This window comes from Hylobates moloch, unplaced genomic scaffold (assembly GCF_009828535.3).
Source record: "Hylobates moloch isolate HMO894 unplaced genomic scaffold, HMol_V3 SCAFFOLD_19, whole genome shotgun sequence".
Lineage (NCBI taxonomy): Eukaryota > Metazoa > Chordata > Mammalia > Primates > Hylobatidae > Hylobates > Hylobates moloch.
In genome coordinates this window covers 47,720,058-47,740,165 of record NW_026652294.1, presented here as the reverse complement: position 1 = coordinate 47,740,165, position 20,108 = coordinate 47,720,058, and the positions used below count along the sequence as shown (strand labels likewise).

The window sequence follows — 20,108 nt, the reverse complement described above, 5'->3', positions numbered from 1 at the left end:
ATTGTCTATATGGATGAAGACAAGCTACTGTATTGTCTGAATCAGATGATCACTGCCTTGAGGGTGCCATGTTGTTTCTGAAATGCCACCCTCTAGGACTTCCCCATGGTAAAGCTAAGACAGATACAAACTGGCCACAATCGAAACCAGATTCCTTTACCTCAGGGCAAGAACCAAGAAGTAATGGCTTCCAGCTAGAAAACAGTTCCTCTCTGACCTGCGGTTCAGTGGAAGTTTTGATAAGAGCCTTGAACAGCAATACACACTTTACCCATTTATTTCTAAAGAAACGTTTTCCATTGTGTTATTTGCTGTTGTTCTGTGCTCCGAATTCCCCACTATAAGCTATCTTCTTTGGCAGCCTACTGGAAATTACCCTCACCCATCTACCAAATTTTGATGTTGGAACAAACATGGAAACACCATGGTTTTTTTTTTTTTTTTTTTTGAGACGGAGTCTCACTCTGTCACCCAAACTAGAGTGCAGTAGCACGATCTCGGCTCACTGCAAGCTCCGCCTCCCTGGTTCACGCCATTCTCCTGTCTCAGCCTCCCAAGTAGCTGGGACTACAGGCGCCTGCCACCATGCCCGGCTAATTTTTGTATTTTTAGTAGAGACGGTGTTTCACCATGTTAGCCAGGATGGTCTTGATCTCCTGACCTCGTGATCCGCCCGCCTTGGCCTCCCAAAGTGCTGGGATTACAGGCGTGAGCCACCGCGCCCCGCCAACACCATGATTAATAAAATAAATTTTGGCTTCAATGGTAACTTTTCAATATTGCAAAGTAAGCACCTTTTGCAGAGCGACATTCAAATGATAGTGATAAATGCAAAGACCCCAGACCCCGCGCCTCCAAGTTCCAAAGTAAATTTCTAAAATGTGGCAATTGCTTCATAAATGATTCTAATATTTTCAGGATACCATGATAAAATAAAGCTTTATTTCAAAAATAAATGTTTTTTTTTTTAGAAAATTGAAAAATTGTATCCCATAATTCACACTATGTACCGGAATACATTCCAAATGGACCAATGATATGAATGTACAAATAAACCCATAAAAGTTCTAGAAGAGGCCAGGCGCAGTGGCTGGTGCTTGTAATCCCAGCCCTTTGGGAGGCCGAGGTAGGCAGATCACCTGAGGTCAGGAGTTCAAGGCCAGCCTGGCCCACATATAGTGAAACCCCGTCTCTACTAAAAAATACAAAAATTAGCTAGGCGTGGTGGCACATGCCTGTAGTCCCAGCTACTTGGGAAGCTGAGGCAGGAGAATCACTTGAACCTGGGAGGCAGAGGTTGCAATGAGCCAAGATTGTGCCACTGCACTTCAGCCTGGGCAACAAAAAAAAAAAAAAAAAAAAAGGCCGGGTGGATGGTCAGCCTGTAATCCCAATTTGGAGGCCGAGGGGGAACTCGAGGTCAGAGTCCACCGTCTCTACTAAAAATACAAAAAAGAAACTTAGCTGGGCGCGGTGGTGGGCACCTGTAGTCCCAGCTACTCTGGAGGCTGAGGCAGGAGAATGGCATGAACCCGGGAGGCGGAGCTTGCAGTGAGCCAAGATAGCGCCACTGCATCCAGCCTGGGCGACAGAGCGAGACTCTGTCTCAAAAAAAAAAAAAAAAGTTCTAGAAGAAAACACAAAAGAAGAAAAGAAGTCCTTACAACCTTAAATGGCAGAGGCTGGTTTAACTAAAACTTAAAATCCAGAAGCCATAAAATTGATTGATAAATTGTACTTTATGGAAAAAAAAAAAGTTCTGCTTTGCCAAAAAAAAAAAATTAGTCAAGAGAAAAACTACTAACTGGAAAAAATGTTTGCAACTCACATCATGGACAAAGAGCTAACCTCCCTAGTATGTGAAGAACACTCATAAATTAAGAAGAAAAAGGTCGGGAGTCTGTCTAAGCTACTCTGGCTTGGGAGGCTGCCTGATTAAAAGAAAGAAAATAAAATAGAAGAAGAAAAAGAAAAGACCAACAATCCAATAGAAAAATGGGCAAAGAATATGAACAGATAGTTTCCATAATGTAAGAAAAGGTATCTGAAATTGGAAATAGGCAAAAATGATTACTGCATGCCTGTCCAGGGTTTACCTGACTCTCTAAGGTTATTAATGTTTATTTGACTTGCTATTTACAGTAGACTAGGATACTTTACAATCAGTAGGGGAGGGTAAACATTAACTTGTAGAAAGTCAGTAAGGATGCAAAGGATTCTTACTATCTGTGACAGAGGGGTGGGTGGCAGAAACTGAGCAGTTGGAGACTTTTCTTTGTAAAGCTTTCTGTACTTTTGTTTTTTAAATCATGTGACTGTATTACCCTTCACTTTTTTTTTTTTTTGAGATGGAGTCTTGCGCTGTTGCCCAGGCTGTTGTGCAGTGGCACGATCTCAGCTCACTGCAACCTCCACCTCCAGGGTTCAAGTGATTCTCATGCCTCAGCCTCCCGAGTAGCTGGGACTACAGGCATGTGCCACCATGTCCAGCTAATTTTCGTATTTTTAGTAGAGATGGGGTTTCACCATGTTGGCCAGACTGGTCTTGAACTCCTGACCTCAGGCAATCCACCCACCTTGGTCTCCCAAACTGCTGGGATTACAGGCGGGAGCCACCATGCCCAGCAGTATTACCTTTAAAATTTTAATTAAGAAATTGAATTTCTGTTCAGCTTTATGAAGTATTATATAATTGACATACAATAAGCTGCAAATGTTTAAAGTATACACTTAGAAAAGTGTTGACATGTGTATACCGATGAAACGACCTCTACAATCAAGGAAGTAGACACATCCACCACCCCCAAAAAGTTCCTGTGCCTTTTGTCTCCTTCGCCCTCTGCACCCTCCCCACTGCGAGGATTGATCTGCTTTCTGATTAGTTTGCTTGTTCTGGAACTTTGTAAAGATTCATACGTATGTACCTTTTATTATTATTATATTATTATCATTATCTTTGGTGTGTCTTTTTTCTTTTTCTTTCTTTCTTTTTTTTTTTTTGAGATGGAGTCTCTCTCTGTCGCCCAGGCTGGAGCACAGTGGCACAATCTCGGCTCACTGCAACCTCCACCTCCCAGGTTCAAGCAATTCTCTGCCTCAGCCTCCGGAGTAGCTGGGATTACAGGCACCTGCCACCACGCCCGGCTAATTTTTGTATTTTTAGTAGAGATGGGGTTTCACCATCTTGGCCAGGCTGGTCTTGAACTCCTGACCTCGTGATCCATCTGCCTCAGCCTCCCAAAGTGCTGGGATTACAGGCGTGAGCCACTGCGCCCAGCCTGGTCTATCTTCTTTTGATCAGTGTAATTATTTTGAGATTCCTCCATGTTGTCATGTTGGTGGGTCTATCAATATTTCATTCCTTTTTACTGCTGAGTAGCAGTCCATTGTATGAATACACCACAGTTTATTTATTCACCTATTATTTTTTCTTTCTTTCTTTCTTTTTTTAGAGACAAGTTTTTTCTTGTTACCCAGGCTGGTCTTGACCTCCTGGCCTCAAGCCATCCTCCTGCCTGAGCTTCCCCAAACCCTGGGATTATAGGCATGAGCTACTGCACCTAGCCTCTCCATTCATCTACTGATGGACATTTAGGCTGTTTCCAATCTTGCACTGTTACAGATAAAGCTGCTATGAACAAACCTTTGTAGGGACATATATTTTTATTTCTCTTTGGTAAATACCTAGGAATGAAGCAGCTGGATTATACGATAGGTGTATGTATGTTTAATATTTTAAGAAACTGTTTTCCCAACTGGTTATGCCATTTTGCATTCCCATCAGCAGTGTGTGAGTCCCAGTTGCTCCACACCCTCACCAACACTTGGCAGGCCTTTAATTTTAGCCATTCTAGTGGGAGGTGGAGTAATATCTTATTATGGTTTCAATATGCATTTTCTTATTGACTAACACTATCGAGCATGTTTTCACATGCTTATTTGTCGTCTATGTATCAGTTAGCATCTTTTTTTTTTTTTTTGAGACAGGGTCTTGCTCTATGGCCCAGGCTGGAGTGCAGTGCCGCAATCTCGGCTTGCTGCAAACTCTGCCTCCTGGGTTCAAGCAACTCTCCTGCCTCAGCCTCCCGAGTAGCTGGGGTCACAGGTGTGCACCACCATGCCCAGATAATTTTTGTATTTTTAGTAGAGACGGGGTGTCACCATGTTGGCCAGGCTGGTCTCAAACTCCTGACCGTAAGCAATCTGCCCACCTCAACTTCCCAAAGTGCTGAGATTACAGGCATGAACCACCGCACCCAGCCAAAATCTTTTTTTTTTTTTTTTTTTTTTTTTTTTTTTTTTTTTTTTTTTTTTTTTTTTTTGAGACAGGGTCTCACTCTGTCTCCTAGGCTGGAGTGCAGTGGCACAATCATGGCTCATAGCAGCCTCAAACTCCTGGGCTCAAGCAATCCTCCCACCTCAGCCTCCCAAGTAGCTGGGACTACAGGTGTGCACCACCACACACAGCTAATTTTTTACTTTTTGTAGAGACAGGGTCTTGCCCAGGCTGGTCTCCAGCTTCTTGTCTCAAAAGATCCTCCAGCCTCAGCCTCCCAAAGTGCTGGGATTATAGGTATGAGCCACTATGCCTGTCCTTGCCTTTTTCAATATAGTAAATTGAATGGGTTTTTATTCGTTTGTGGTCCTCTCCTTTCTCCCCACTTCTTCCCCTTGACCTTGGTGGATTCCTTGATTGGGTTGGGGCAAAGGTTCCCACACTGCTTTGGCTTCTTGGTAACTGATTAAGAGACTGACTCCTACATAACCAAGGGACCCCAGGAATTCCCACCAGGCTTAACAAACTCACCCAGGACCCTGTTTCTCCCATGGTGTTGTTCACTTCTTCTCAGCCAAGCAGAATTGAAGGAGGACAGACACACAGTCATTCCTACCTGCAGTGCTCCTGCCTTCAAATACCAGGGAAGTAACGCAGATCCGAAACACAGCGACACGTTAACTGCACAAAAAAAGCTGTCTGCTGGAATAAACTTCAGGAAGTGGTTTTTCTCAGCAGCTGGAGGTGCGGTGGGGGGAGGAAGGCGGAGGCAGGTGGGCAACAGACATGTCAGAGGGTTATCAGCACCAGGCACAGCAGGCCAACCACCTATTTCATAACAGTGGTGATCGGAAATGAGATTCACCAGCCATTCCATTTCCCCCACCTGTAGCCACAGCTCTCATTAGTCTTGGAGAGTTGATGAGCCAGACTCAACAGCCCCCATCCACTGGGTTTGGGACACACCCCAGCCTGGGAGTGAACGTGCACTAATGCATAAATCAGAAGACTGGGGTTCCTGTCTGTTCTCTGCAGTTCAATAGCTTAAATGCTCTGAGGCTCATGTTCCTCACCTATATAATGGGAATAATGTGCCCATCTACCCACTGAATAGGCTTGTTAGGAAGATCAAACAAGAGCTAGCCCTTGAAAGCACATTTAACCAGCAGAGCACAATAAGAACATAGTAACAACAAAAAAATATAAAAAATAGCTGGGTACGGTTCTGCATGCCTGTGGTCCCAACTACTCATGAAGCTGAGGTGGGAGCAACGCTTGAGCCAGGAGTTTGAGGCTGCAGTGAGCCATGATCACGCCACTGTACTCTATCCTGGGCAACAGGGCAAGACTCTGTCTCAAAAAGTAATAATAATTAATTAAAGTTTTTAAAGAAACAATAGTTATGATTGAACAATAATAACGACAGTTGTTGGTCTGGTTTGGCTGGGCCTGCTACATCTGATTCGCTGCTCTGGAGCTCAGCTGACTTAGTGAACCCAAGGGGCAGCACTCAGTGCCTTTTCTTCCACACCCACCATGTGCTGCCCTCACCACCCCAGTCTGGCCCCTCACAAAGGTGGGGAGCTGGGCAAAAGGGAGGCAGGCAGGGACATTGTGGAGGAGCCTGTGCTATTCCATCCCCTGCAGGAGGCCCCCTCCAGTTACAAGGGACATGGTTGTTTTGTTTTTGGGGTTTTTTTGAGACAGGTTCTTGTTCTGTTGCACATGCTGGAGCGCAGTGGTGTGATCACAGCTCACTGCAACCTCTGCCTCCCAGGTTCAAGCCATCCTCCCACCTCAGCCTCTCGAGTAGCTGGGACTATAGGCATGCACCACCACATCCGGCTAATTTTGGTAATTTTTGTAGAGATGGGTCTCGCCGCATTGCCCAGGCTGGTCTCCAACTCCTGAGCTCAAGCGATTTGCACGCCTTGGCCTCCCAAAGTGCTGGGATTATAGGCATGAGCCACCACACCTGGCTGACATGGTTGTATTATGACTCATAACCATAGGCATTTTTGCCTTTGTAGACCTCTTCCTCCATTAAAAAAAATTATATTTTGAAACTGTACTGGTATAAATAAGAATATATTCATATTATCTATTTAAAAATTTCTTTTACCTAGACAGTATTTTTATTCTTCTGATGACTGTACCTTCTAGACCTAATGAAGAAGGGCCTGACAACAGATCAGGCACACAACAGCCCAAGGGGTTAAGGGACCTACTGTCTTCCGCCCTGAGTGGCCTGGCCGCTGACCTGGGAAGAGGACCACCATGTCCCAGGCACTGAAGCCAAAACAGGTATTTGTGCATTCTGTTTTCAAAACCACAAAAGCACAAGCAACAAAATAACAAAAATAGATAAATTGGACTTTATTAAAATTAAAAATGTTTTTATTGCAAGGATAGCATTAGGAAAGTGAAAGGTAATTCACAGAATGGGAGAAAATATTTGGAAATCATATATCTGATAAGGGTCTAGGATCTTGAATATATAAAGAACTATTACAACTCAATGACAAAAACACAACCATTTTATAGAATTGGCAAAGGGGCCAGGCGTGGTGGCTCACGCCTGTAATTCCAGCACTTGGGGAGCCTGAGGCAGGAGGATCACTTAAGGTCAGGAGTTCCAAGACCAGCCCGGCCAATACGGTGAAACCCCATCTCAGCTAAAAATACAAAAAATTAGCCGGGCGGTGGCACACGCCTGTCATCTCAGATACTCAGGAGCTCAGGAGGCTGAGGCAGGAGAATCGCTTGTTCCCAGGAGGCAGAGGTTGCAGTGAGCCGAGATCGCATCACTGCACTCTAGCCTGGGCAATAGAGTGAATGAGACTCCATCTTAAAAAAAAAAAAAAAAGGATTTGAGCAGATTATTTCCCCTAAGAAGATAAAAAAAAAAAATGACCCCAAGCACATGAAAAGATGCTCAACATCATTAGTCATTAGGGAATTGCAAATCAAAACTACAATGAGATACCACTTCATACCCACTAGGATAACTGTAACCAAAAAGACAGACAATAAGCATTGATGACGATGTAGAGAGACAGGAATGCCCATATGCTACTATGGCATCGTAAACTGATACAGCCACTTTGAAAACAGTTGGCAGTTCCCCAAAATTAAAAATAGAGTTACCATGTGATCCAGCAGCAATTCAACTCTTGGGGCTATAGTCAAGAGAGCTGCAAACACGTCCACACAAAAACATGTACACAAATGTTTATAGGGTCGGGCGCGGTGGCTTACGCCTGTAATCCCAGCACTTTGGGAGGCTGAGGCGGGTGGATCACGAGTCAGGAGATCGAGATCATCCTGGCTAACACGGTGAAACCCCGTCTCTACTAAAAATACAAAAAATTAGCCGGGCGTGGTGGTGGGCACCTGTAGTCCCAGCTACTCCGAGAGGCTGAGGCAGGAGAATGGCGTGAACCCGGGAGGCGGAGCTTGCAGTGAGCCGAGATCACACCACTGCACTCCAGCCTGGGGCAACAGAGCGAGACTCCGTCTCAAAAAAAAAAAAACAAAAACAAATATTTATAGAAGCAGTATTCACAATCGCCAAAATGTAGAAACAACACAAACGTTCATCAACTGATGAATGAGTAAACAAAATGTCTTATAGCCATATAATGGAATATTATTTGGCAATAAAAAGAATAGAGTACTGGGCAGGGCATGGTGGCTTAGGCCGGTAATCCCAGCACTTTGGGAGCCTGAGGCTGGAGAATTGCTTAAAGCCAGGAGTTTGAGACTAGCCTGGGCAACATAGCCAGACCCTGGCTCTACCAAAAACAAAATTTTTTTTTTTTCACCTCCCACCAACCTCCCTCAAAAAAATTTTAAAAATCAGCCTGGTGTGGTGGTGTGCCCTGTAGTCCCAGCTACTCTGCAGGCTGAGATGGGAGGCTTGTTTGAGCTCAGGACTTTGAGGCTACAGTGAGCTAGGATTGTACCGCTGCACTCTGGCCCAAGTTATAATGTGAGACTCTGTCTCTAAACAACAACAACAAAAGAAATGAAATACTGATACATGCTACGCTATAGATGAACTTTAAAGACATGCTAAATGGAAGAAGCTACACATGAAAGGCCACATATTATATAATTCCATTTCTATGTGATGTCCAGAATAGGCAAATCCATGGAGATGGAAAGTAGTTTGGTTGGCTAAGGCTGGGGGATTAGGCAAGATAGCTAAAGAATATGGGTTTCTTTTTGGGATAATGAAAATGTTCTAAAATTGATTGGGGTGATGGTTGCACAACTCTGAATATATGAAACACCATTGAATTGCACGCTTTAAATAGGTAAATGGTATGGCATGTGAACTATATCTCAACGAAGCTGTTATTTTAAAAATCTTAGAGGGTATGTTTTCATTTCCTGTGGCTACAGTGACAAATACCCACACATTTCCTGGCTTAAAACAACAGAAACTTACTGTTTCCCCATTCTGGATCTAGAGTAAGTATGAATGGACCAAAATCAAGCTGCCAGCAGGGCTACACTCCCAGCAGAGGCTCTATGGGAGGAGAATCTGTTCCTAGCCTCTTACAGGAGCAGATTGGTGGCTGCTGGCATTCCTTGGTCTGTGGGTGCATCACTCCAGTCTTCAAGGCCAGCATCTTCAAATCTCTGCTCAATCTTCACATCACCTCTCTTCTGTGTGTCTAATCTCCCTTATTTATTTATTTATTTATTTATTTGAGATGGGGTCTCACCCTGTTTCCAAGTCTGGAGTGCAGTGGTTCAATCACGACTCACTGCAGCCTTGACCACAGCAATTCTCTCACCTCAGCCTCCTGAGTAGCTGGGACCACAGGCACGCACCACCATGCCTAGATAATTTTTTAATTATTTGTAAAGATGAGGTCTCGCTATGTTTCCCAGGTTGGTCTTGAACTTTTGAGCTCAAGGGATCCTCCTGCCTGGGCTTCCCAAAGTGCTGGGATTATAGGCGTAAACCAGTGTGCCCCGCCTCCCTCTGCCTCTCTGGTGAAGTCACTTGTGATTGCATTTGGAGCCCATCCAGATAATCTCCCCCTCTCAAAACTGTTAACTTAATCACATCTGCAAATCCCATTTTCCCACGTGTTACAAACTGAATGTTTGCGTCCCCATGACAATTCACATGTTGGAACCTAATCCCCAATGTGATAGTATTTGGAGGTGGAGCCTTTGGAGGTGATTATATCATGAGGGTGGAGCCCTCATGAATGGGACTGGTGCCCTTATGAAAGGGACCATAAAGAAATCCCTAGGCCAGGTGTGGTGGCTCACGCCTGTAATCCCAGCACTTTGGGTGGCCAAGGCTGGCAGATCGACTTGAGGCCACGAGTTTGAGACCAGCCTGGCCAATGTGGCAAAATCCTATCTCTACTAAAAATACAAAAATTAGCTGGCATGGTGGCGCACCTGTAGCCTCAGTTACTTGGGAGGCTGAGGCACGAGAATCACTTGAACCCGGGAGGCAGAGGTTGTGGTCAGCTGAGATCGCGCCACTGCACTCCAGCCTGGGTGACGGGGCAAGACTCCTTCTCAAAACAGAAAAAAAAAGCAAGAAAAGAATTCCTTAGTCCTTTCCATCATGTGAGGACACAGCAGAGAGACAGCCATCTATAAATGAGGAAGTAGGCCTCACCAGACACCAGACACTGGAGCTGCTGGAGCTTTGATGCTGGACTTCCCAAACTCCAGAACTGTGAGAAACACATTTTTGTTTTTTTTTTTTGAGATGGAGTCTCATTCTTGTCGCCCAGGCTGGAGTGCAATGGCACAATTTCAGCTCACTGAAACCTCCACCTCCTGGGTTCAAGCGATTCTCCTGCCTCAGCCGGCTGAGTAACTGGGATTACAGGCATGAGCCACCATTCCTGGCTAATTTTGTAATTTTAGTAGAGATGGGGTTTCTCCATGTTGGTCAGGCTGATCGCAAACTCCCGACCTCAGGTGATCCACCCGCCTCAGCCTCCCAAAGTGCTGGGATTACAGGCGTGAGCCACCGCGCCCGGCCCATTTTTGTTGTTTCTAAGGCACCCAGTCCAAACAAACTAAGACACCATACAGGGCAACATTCACAGCTTCCAGGGGTCAGGGCCTGACATCCTTGGGGGCCATCAGCAGCCTACCACAGGGGTATCATGACCCATATTACAGATGGGGAGCTGAGGGCCAGAAGGTGAAACATCAACCAAGTTCCCAGCACCACATCTGCCTGCCTGTGTCTGCCTGGCTTGCTACAAGGCTTCTATGACTGACCTTTTACAGCACCTTTCTGGGCAGAAGGCTCAGACCCAGTTCCTGACCTGACACACATGAGTCATGAGACCAGAGCCAGCTTCATGGATGTGTGACCCGTGCTGTCACAGGGGCCCTGTGCTCAGAAGCTGCCATGCTTGGTTTGAGGCCTCGCTGTCGCCACCTTGAAATTCTTGATAATTTTGAATTTTCATTTGCACTAGACCCACAAATTATGTAACTGGTCCTACATGTGACACCGAGCAAGAAAAGGGAGAGTTGAGATGAGGTGCGTAGAAGCTGCCCTGCCCACGGCCTCCCCTCAGACCTGAAAAGTACCTGACACCCCGATCCTGCACAGCCTAAATAATTGCATTGTTTTTATATGAAAGAAGAACTAGACTTTTTTCTACTTTTGGTGGAAATTATAGGGAGGTATATTTCAGCCAGAACTGTGCAACACAGCAGGTAAGGAAAGTTTTGCAAATGTTTTAAAAGGCCAGATGAGACCGGGCATGGTGGCTCACGTCTGTAATACCAGCACTTTGGGAGGCCAAAGCGGGTGGATCACTTGAGGTCAGGAGTTTGAGACCAACTTGGCCAACATGGTGAAACCCTGTCTATACTAAAAATACAAAAATTAGCCGGGTGTGGTGGTATGCGCCTGTAGTCCCAGCTACTCAGAGGGCTGAAGCAAGAGAATCGAATAAGCCTGGGAGGCGGCAGTTGCAGTGAGCCGAGATCTGGCCTGATACTAAAAAGGACCATGAAACTGTTCATGGAGCGCACAAATGACTGCCCAAACAACATAAAAAAACAGCATCTGGCCAAGTATGGTGGCTCACGCCTGTAATCCCAACACTTTGGGAGGCTGAGGCGGCCGGATAACTTGAGATCAGGAGTTCGAGACCAGCCTGACCAACATGCTGAAACCCCATGTCTACTAAAAATACAAAAATTAGCCGTGCGTGGTGGCACAAGCCTGTAGTCGCAGCTATTCAGGAGGCTGAATCACTTGAACCCAGGAGGTGGAGGTTGCAGTGAGCCAAGATTGCACCACTGCACTCCAGCCTGGGTGACAGAGGGAGACTCTGTCTCAAAAAAAAAAAAAGTGTCTGTGTCCCCACTGTGGAAACCTAAGCAGATTGGCTGGACAAACTTTAGAATGACAGAGACCCCAAAAACAAAAAGAAAAGCAAAATGCAGCCTAGTCTGTATCCCCAGGGGCGGTGGGGTCATCTGGGGACAACAGAAGGATGAAGGCCCAGGATGAGGCAGAAAGGAGCTGGGGCCACTACCAGGACTCTGAGGGAGACACAAGTTTTTCGTGGGTTTTTCTCTGTGCAGTGTGGTGTAAGTCTGCCCTCACATCTCCCTTCCAGCAACCTTCAAGCAACCTCTAGTAGAGATGTGAAGTGGGGTTTCTTTCTTTTCTTTTTCCTTTTTTTTTTTTTTGAGATAGGGTCTGGATCTGTCACCCAGGCTGGAGTGCAGTGGCACAATCTTGGCTCACTGCAACCTCCACCTCCCAGGTTTAGGCGATTCTCGTGCCTCAGCCTCCTGAGTAGCTGAGATTACAGGCATACGCCACCATGCCCAGCTAATTTTTTGTATTTTTAGTAGAGATGGGGCTTTGCCATGTTGACCAGGCTGGTCTCGAACTCCTGACCTCAAGTGATCCGCCCACCTTGGCCTCCCAAAGTGCTGGGATTACAGGCCTGAGCCACCGGCCCCGGCCGTAGAGTGGGGTTTCTGTTCTCATTTGACTGTGTCATGGTTCTGAGAAGAGTCCTCAGGTGAGAAAGCAATGGGCCCGGCTTCCTTGGGCTCCTCAGCCATGGCCCTCCCAGACCCCACCATGCCTGGAGGACCCAGCATGGGCCACAGACACGCACCTTCATTCTCACAAGTTCACCCGAGAGGAGGAGGGAGGAAAAGCCAAGGACACCAAAAGGCAGATTAGAGAAAGAAGTTGCCCTGTGTCCACAAAGAGCTCCCCTCCCCTGGCCCTGTGCCCTTCACTCTCTATAGGTCAAGGTTTTGCTGGACTGTTTCCAGTGTTTGAGCCTGAATCCACCACGCTGGGGCTTCCTGGCGCACTAATCCGGTGTTCAAAGAAGGGAAGGGCTGTGTGGCCCTGAACCTGTGCCTACATAGCAGAAAGAATTCCAGCCTTTCCTTATCAGACATAAAGTGGATCTACAAAGGGTCACATTAGAGAGTTTTCCTTTTTAAATGACTCTACAAATGTTCTGAGGTAGGCGGCGGGACTCGACTCCAAAGGTAGGGCTTGGACACTGGACCAAATTGAAGACTAGCTAAACAGGGACTGAGAGAAAGCAGCTTTCCATAAGACACGCCCACCAGTGTGCCATGTCAGTTTACCATTGCCATGACAACACCGGGAGTTACCACCCCTTTCCATGGCAATGACCTGATGACCCAGAAGTTACCACCCTTTTCCTGGAAATTTCTGTATAGTTTGGCCCTTAATTTGCATATAACTAGATGGGCACACATATGATGCAGAACTGCCCTGAGCTGGTGCTCTGGGCACACTGCCTACAGGGTAGCCCTGCTCCACAAGGAGCAGTCCGTCTGCTGCTGCTGTGCACTACCACTTCAATAAAAGTTGCTGTCTAACACCACCGGCTCCCCTAGCTTGCACTTGAATTCTTTCCTGGGCAAAGCCAAGAACCCTGCCAGGCTAAGCCCCAATTCTGGAGTTCACCTGCCCCGCATCAGTTCCACGTAGCACAGTTTCATTAGTTTGGCCTTGAGGGGCCAAGATCAATCCTGCTTTGCACCACCCACCATGAAAGGGAGCAGGAGCTGGCGGGGTGCAGTGGCTCATGCCTGTAATCCCAGCACTTTGGGAGGCCAAGGCGGGAGGATCACCTGAGGTCAGGAGTTTGAGACCAGCTTGGTCCAACATGGTGAAACACCATCTCTACTAAAATTACAAAAATTAGCCAGGCATGGTGGCAGGCACCTGTAATCCCAGCTACTAGGGAGGCTGAGGCAGGAGAATCACTTGAACTTGGGAGGCAGAGGTTGCAGTGAGACAAGATCACACCACTACACTCCAGCCTGGGTGACAGAGCGAGACTCCATCTCAAAAAAAAAAAAAAAAAAGAAGAAGAAAAGAAAAAAAAGAAAGGGAGGAGGAGCTGCCGTGGAGGAGGTTTGTGGACTTCTGAACTCATGTGAGCCAAGTCTACCAAGCCTCAGCTCACCAGCCTGTAGATTGCTCCTCATAAGGCTACTGTGGGCCTCAATATCATAAAATTCTATAGGGATATGGGTAACATTAAGTATTGTCCTTTGACCTCATATCAAATGAACAAGCATCAGGAAAAATTGTGAAAGGGTTTGAAATAGGCCTAAAAGATTCCTGGGTGTTTTCAACAAAAAGTAGAGGCAATCTAGCGCATTCTTCCAGCTTATCTGACTCTATGAGGTATCTGTGTCTTTCTTTGTCTTTGAGATATTTTATAATTTTCCAGATTGTCCGGAGAAATGCAAATTGTGTCCAGTGGGGATGATGCAGTTCATAATTCCCCTAATGATATTGAGCAATTGTGCATCTTTCGTTTTGAGGCGAAGTTTCACTCTTGTTGTCCAGGCTGGAGTGCAATGGCACGATCTCGGCTCACTGCAACCTCCGCCTCCTGGGTTCAAGTGATTCTCATGCCTCAGCCTCCGGAGTAGCTGGGAGTACAGGCATGCGCCACCACGCCCGGCTAATTTGTATTTTTTGGTAGAGATGGGGTTTCTCCATGTTGGTCAGGCTGGTCTCGAACTCCCAACCTCAGGTGATCCACCTGCCTCAGCCTCCGAAAGTGCTGGGATTACAGCCGTAAGCCACCGCACCCGGCCAATTTTACATCTTTTAAGCCAATTCATTTTAGCATCCCTGATGGTAGATATCTGTGTATCTAATGATCAATTGGTCAATCAATCTGATCATTTATACATATCCCCTTTGAATCTCCTTTGAGTAAGTTACAGCATTTCACTGGTTCACTCATTAATTGATAAGTTAAATAAAATATTTGACACATGTTCATTTTATATTTGTGTGACAGTTATGATTTTACTCCTAAAAATTGTAAGACTCCACTATGGAGCTTTTATTTAAATAATAATAACTAATATTTATTGAGTGCTTACATACTTCTCACGTTTCCTTTAATCCTATGAGTCAGTTACTGTTATTACCCTCCTTTTACAAGAGAGAAACAAGACTCTCAGAGAGGTTAGTACTCTTGTCCACGATCCTGCAGCTGAAGTGGTGATGCTGGCTGCCTGCCTTCAGCCCTGAGCCCTAATTCCTCACACAGGGCCTCTAGAAGAAAAACATTTCAGGGCCCGGTGCGGTGGCTCACACCTGTAATCCTAGCACTTTGAGAGGCCAAGGCAGGTGGATCGCCTGAGGTCAGGAGTTTGAGACTAGCCTGGCTAACATGATGAAACCCCATCTCTACTAAAAATACAAAAAATTAGCTGAGCATGGTGGTGCACGCCTGTAATCCCAGCTACTGGGCAGGCTGAAGCAGGAGAATTGCTTGAATCTGGGAGGCAGAGGTGAACCGAGATCACACTATTGCACACAAGCCTGGGTGACAGAGTAAGACTCTGTCTCAAAAAAAAAAAAAAAGAAAGAAAAACATATCAGGACTTCTTGAAATGTTCCACAATAGAAAAATCTTTGGTCTAGAACAAAGGTGGAAGGGATCAAAGTCTGAAACAGTTGAAATACACTGAATGTAACATATGTATTCACCAAGGTTATTCAAGGATGTAATCCTTCACCTTGTTCTATACAACTGTCTCCATGTTTCCTGTTTCTTTACAGCTTCATTACCTGATTAAACACAATTAAAATAAATAGATACATAAAAATCAAAAAGGCAGCCAAGTTGGGGTATGAGAATATGCACAGGAAATGGTGCTTCTAGACAGAAATGAGATTCATGTGATTTAGGACCATGTCAGGAGCCTGTGTAAACATTCGTAATACTCAGAATGTGAGAACACATCTGGGCTTGCGGATGGATACCTCCCAAATGTCAAGGACTTGCTCTAATTAGAGCTTTTTAAAAATGGACCAGTTGCAGCCAGCACTATGGCTCGTGACTGTAATCCCAGCATTTTGGGCAGCTGATGTGGGAGGATCACTTGAGCCCAGGAGTTCGAGACCCTCCTGGACAACATAGTGAGACCCCCATCTCTACATAAATTTTGTTTTTTAATTAGCCAGGCATGGGGGTACATGCCTGTGGTCCCAGCTACTTGGGAGGCTATGGTGGGAGGATTGCTTGAGTCAGGAGGTGGAGGTTACTGTGAGCCATGATTGGGCCATGGCACTCCATCCTGAGTGACAGAGTGAGACCCTGTCTCAAAAACAAAACAAACAAATAAACAAAAACCAGAAAACTTGGTTGTGATGGTATACTGCAGTTTTGCAAAATGTTACCATTAGGGGAAACTGGTACATATCTCTGTATTATTTACTGCAAATGCATGCAAATGTACCATTATCCCAATAAAAATATTTCTATTTAAAACATAGGGCCGGATGCAATGGCTCACACCTGTAATCCCAGCACTTTGGGAGGTCGAGGCAAGAGGATCACTTGAGGTCAGGAGTTGGAGACCAGCCTTGCCAAAATGGTGAAACCCTGTCTCTACTAAAAATGCAAAACTTAGCCAGGCGTGGTGGCACGTGCCTGTGGTCCCAGCTACTCAGGAGGCTGAGGCAGGAGAATTCACTTGAACCCAGGAGGCGGAGGTTGCAGTGAGCCGAGATCGCGCCACTGCACTCCAGCCTGGGCGATAGAGCGAGACTCAGTCTCAAAAAAACAAAACAAAAAAACTTGAATTTTCACATTGCTCTTTAGAATGTGGAAGGAACTTGGAAATTTTCTCTGAGGGTGAGAGGGAGCAAATATGCTCCCAACAAGGGGAAATTCTAAACGGAAAACAAACAGGAACATTTTGCACCTAGAAAAGATCTTGTATATTCAGGGAGGTAAAGGGGATTTCTGCAAATTATTGTGAGATGCATTGACAAGCCTCAGCTCCTAAATGAAATGTTTTCCTCCCAGGTCGTTTGAAGGCCGGTTTCCCCAGAAAACTACTCTTAGATGAACCTCTCTAAGAGAGAGATGAGCAAGTAGGAGGTGCTCTTAGCTCCCTCTCTCCCATCCCCCATAGGATGAGGCCTACAGAGGAATCCCTTAGGTCAACTTACAGAGAAGGACCCTGAGGCCTTGAGGTTGGCCATGTCTTGTCTGTGTGGCCAGCAAGGGGACTGCTGGGCCTGGCAGTGTCTCAGGACTTCCTGGGCAGGGAGCTTCGTTTGTTGTCTCTGGAATCCCCCCTTGCCCTGTGTCCTTGAGTCTAGGACCTGGCACAGGTACATGTGATGCCATGCCCAGGGTGCTCTAATCCAGGCATTGGCCTCTAAGGAATGGTTACTGAGGGCCAGACCCAGTCCGGCAGAGCCAGCTCTCACCAGGCCTGTGCAGTGGGTGAGCATATGTGATGGGAGGACATATGCAGTGGGTGGGCATATGTAGTGAGTTGGTATATGCAGTGGATGGGCATATGCAGTGAGTGGGTATATGCAGTGAGTGGGTATATGCAATGGATAGGCATATGCAGGGAGTGGGTATATGCAGTGAGTGGGCATATGCAGTGGATGGGCATATGCAGTGAGTGGGTATATGCAGTGGATGGGCATATGCAGTGGATGGGCATATTCAGTGGATGGGCATATGCAGTGAGTGGGTATATGCAGTGGATGGGAATATGCAGTGGATGGGCATATGCAGTGAGTGGGTATATGCAGTGGGTGGGCATATGCAGTGGATGGGTATATGCAGTGGATAGGCATGTGTAATGGGCAGGCATGTGTGATGGGTGGGCATATGCAGGGGTTGGGCATATGCAGGGGTTGGGTATATGCAGTGGATAGGCACATGCACTGGGTGGGAATGTCATGGGTGGGCATATGTCATGGGTGGGCACATGCAATGGATAGGCATATGTCATGGGTGGGCATATGTGGTGAGTGGGTATATGCAGTGGGTGGGCATGTGCAGTGGGTGGGCATATGCAGTGGGTGGGTATATGCAGTGGGTGGGCATATGCAATGGGTGGGCATATGTGATGGGTGGGCATATGCAGTGAGTGGGTATATGCAGTGGGTGGGCATTGCAGTGGGTGGGCATATGCAGTGGGTGGGTATATGCAGTGGGTGGGCATATGCAATGAGTGGGCATATGTGATGGGTGGGCATATGCAGTGAGTGGGTATATGCAGTGGGTAGGTATATGCAGTGAGTGGGCAAATGCAGTGGGTGGGCGCATGTCATGGGTAGGCATATGCAGGGCTGGGCACCTACAGCAAGTGGGTTGTCACGGGAGACTTTGCCCACACTAAGAGACTCTGAGTTTCAGTTTTCCGCCTCCTAACCTGATGCTACTTGCTACTGCCTGTAAATCCATTTTTAACCCCCAGCTAGGGAAGCTGAAGTAAGAGGAACAGTAGGGCCACCAGCTCAGCCCGGTGGCTGCATTGTTCTCCCCTGACATTGTTCTTAGGCCGACTCTGCTTACCCAGAAGGCCCCCGTGACCCCTGGGGAATTTGATGAGATTGTTTTTCCCAAGACTGGGCTCTTCAGGTGTGAGCTGCAGTTCTTGGGCCACGTAGGTTACTGTGGCATTTCTGCAGCAGGAAAGAGGAAGGAACTTCTGATCTGTGCGGCAACGGCATCAACAATGTGCACCCCCACCAGCCGGCAGCGCGAAGAGGAAAGGAGCTCAGTTTCCATAGTGATAAATCACCAGGAAGGGAGCCCGGAGGGAGCAGTAAGACTTCTCCCTTCCCCTGGCTCCCTGCAAACGTATTCCCAACGCCAGAGTCAGTTAGCCGCCTGGCGCCTCTCCACACTGAGCCCGCAGAACCGCAGGTAGAGGAGGACGGAAGGGACTCTGCCAGATGGAAAACAAATTCCCAGCTCCTCTTCAATGTGTCAGTAAGGCATGGGTGCCCGAGCGGATGCGTCAGGGCCCAGGGCTGTGCCACACCTGGGTGGCCACCACATGTGAAGCTCTCGATGCCTGCCACCTACATTATTCCATTCCATTCTCTTATATTACGCCCTACACACGACTGTGTTCTATTAAATGAGCCCACAGCACAGGTGCTATTAGCCCTTTTATCACAGAAGAACAAACAGGCCTTGTGAGGGAGAGAGATGCACCACAGACAATTCACCAAGTTAACAACAGCTCCTGAAGGTCTCAAGGCTCTCTTTTGAGACTCTTTCTCTTGCCAAAATCAGACTATTTTCCCCAAAGAAAACATTTGAGTTTTTTTGAAATGCTCTGGGAAGGCACTTATCCCAAACCTCATCAGCCACTCTTTATGCAGGCCACGGTCTCTTGCCTGTAACCCTTGCACGTGCTGTTCCTTCTGCTTGAAATGCTGTTCCCTGCTTCCTTGGTCAGCTAACTCCTCAGGGGACTTGTCTCATCCCTTCTTCCCAGTAGCTCAGATGCCTTGCTTTCTGGGCTCCCACAGAACTTACACCATATTGGGAAGCAGCACAGAGTAATAGTAGGAGAAAAGGCTCTTCTAGGCCCAGACTAGCAGTGTGACCTCAGGGGATTTGCTTAACCTCTCTGAGCCTTGATTTCTTCATAGGCAAGATGGAGAGAATACGAGCATCTGCCTCACAGTGTGTCTGTGAGGACTGGACATTAACATATGTAAAGCGCTTAGAAAATGCTTGCCTGTGGTTAATGCTCTAGAAACATTAGTCACTAAAGAATTAAGTTCTTAAAGCAAGAGCCATTCTTCATGGATATCTCTAGATCTAGAGGCTTAGGCCCAACTGGGTGTGGAGCAAACGTCACTCTGGATTCGTGGGAGACTATTTTCCAGCTACCGTTTAGGCAACAGGCACGGTGCTAGGCACCTTGATTCATAATATTTAATTTAGTTAAGTCATTCCAGGACTGGTCCCAGGTAGCCAAGGACCAGCATTTTGTCAGTGTAGCCTGCAGCATTCTTGAATGGCCGGCCCCTCTGATCACCTGATATCCCCTCCAGACTTCCTGCCCTGCCCAGGCCTGAAAAGAGTCCCCACACTCAGTGACAGGGGAAGAGGCCCTCAGCCTTGCCACAACAGGGGTTACCCATGTGGTCTGTAAACACCAAGAGATTTAAATAATGGACATACCTGCATCCCAGGGGCCACTCAGACGGCAAAAGACAAACCCCACCTTGGGCAGCCACTCTCCTCCGTGGTTTCGCTTGAAAAAATGAAACGAAACTCTTCATGCAAATACTCGGGTGCTAAACAGTTATGTAACAGCCAAGTTTCTCCACTTAAAAATACAGTCTTCTCCAAATCTATAGAGACAGGATGCCGACCAGAGGTTGCCTGGGACTTGGAGAGGGATCGGAGGACGATCGCCACTGGGCAAGAGGGAACTTTTGGGGGTGAAGAAAATGTGCTCAACGGGATTGTGGTGATGCTTGTACAACTCTGTCTTCACAAATTGTAGG

General features: G+C 46.8%; 1 protein-coding gene across 1 annotated transcript in view; it reads right to left on the bottom strand.

The window, feature by feature from the left end:
* The window catches only part of PECAM1 (platelet and endothelial cell adhesion molecule 1), a 91,351-nt gene extending 71,499 nt beyond the window's left edge, over nucleotides 1-19,852 (bottom strand). Inside the window, exon 1 of the mRNA XM_032138219.2 lies at nucleotides 19,780-19,852. The gene's annotated coding sequence lies outside the window, so the exon portion shown is untranslated. The remainder of the gene's footprint in view (nucleotides 1-19,779) is intronic.
* Between the last annotated feature and the right edge of the window lie 256 nt (nucleotides 19,853-20,108).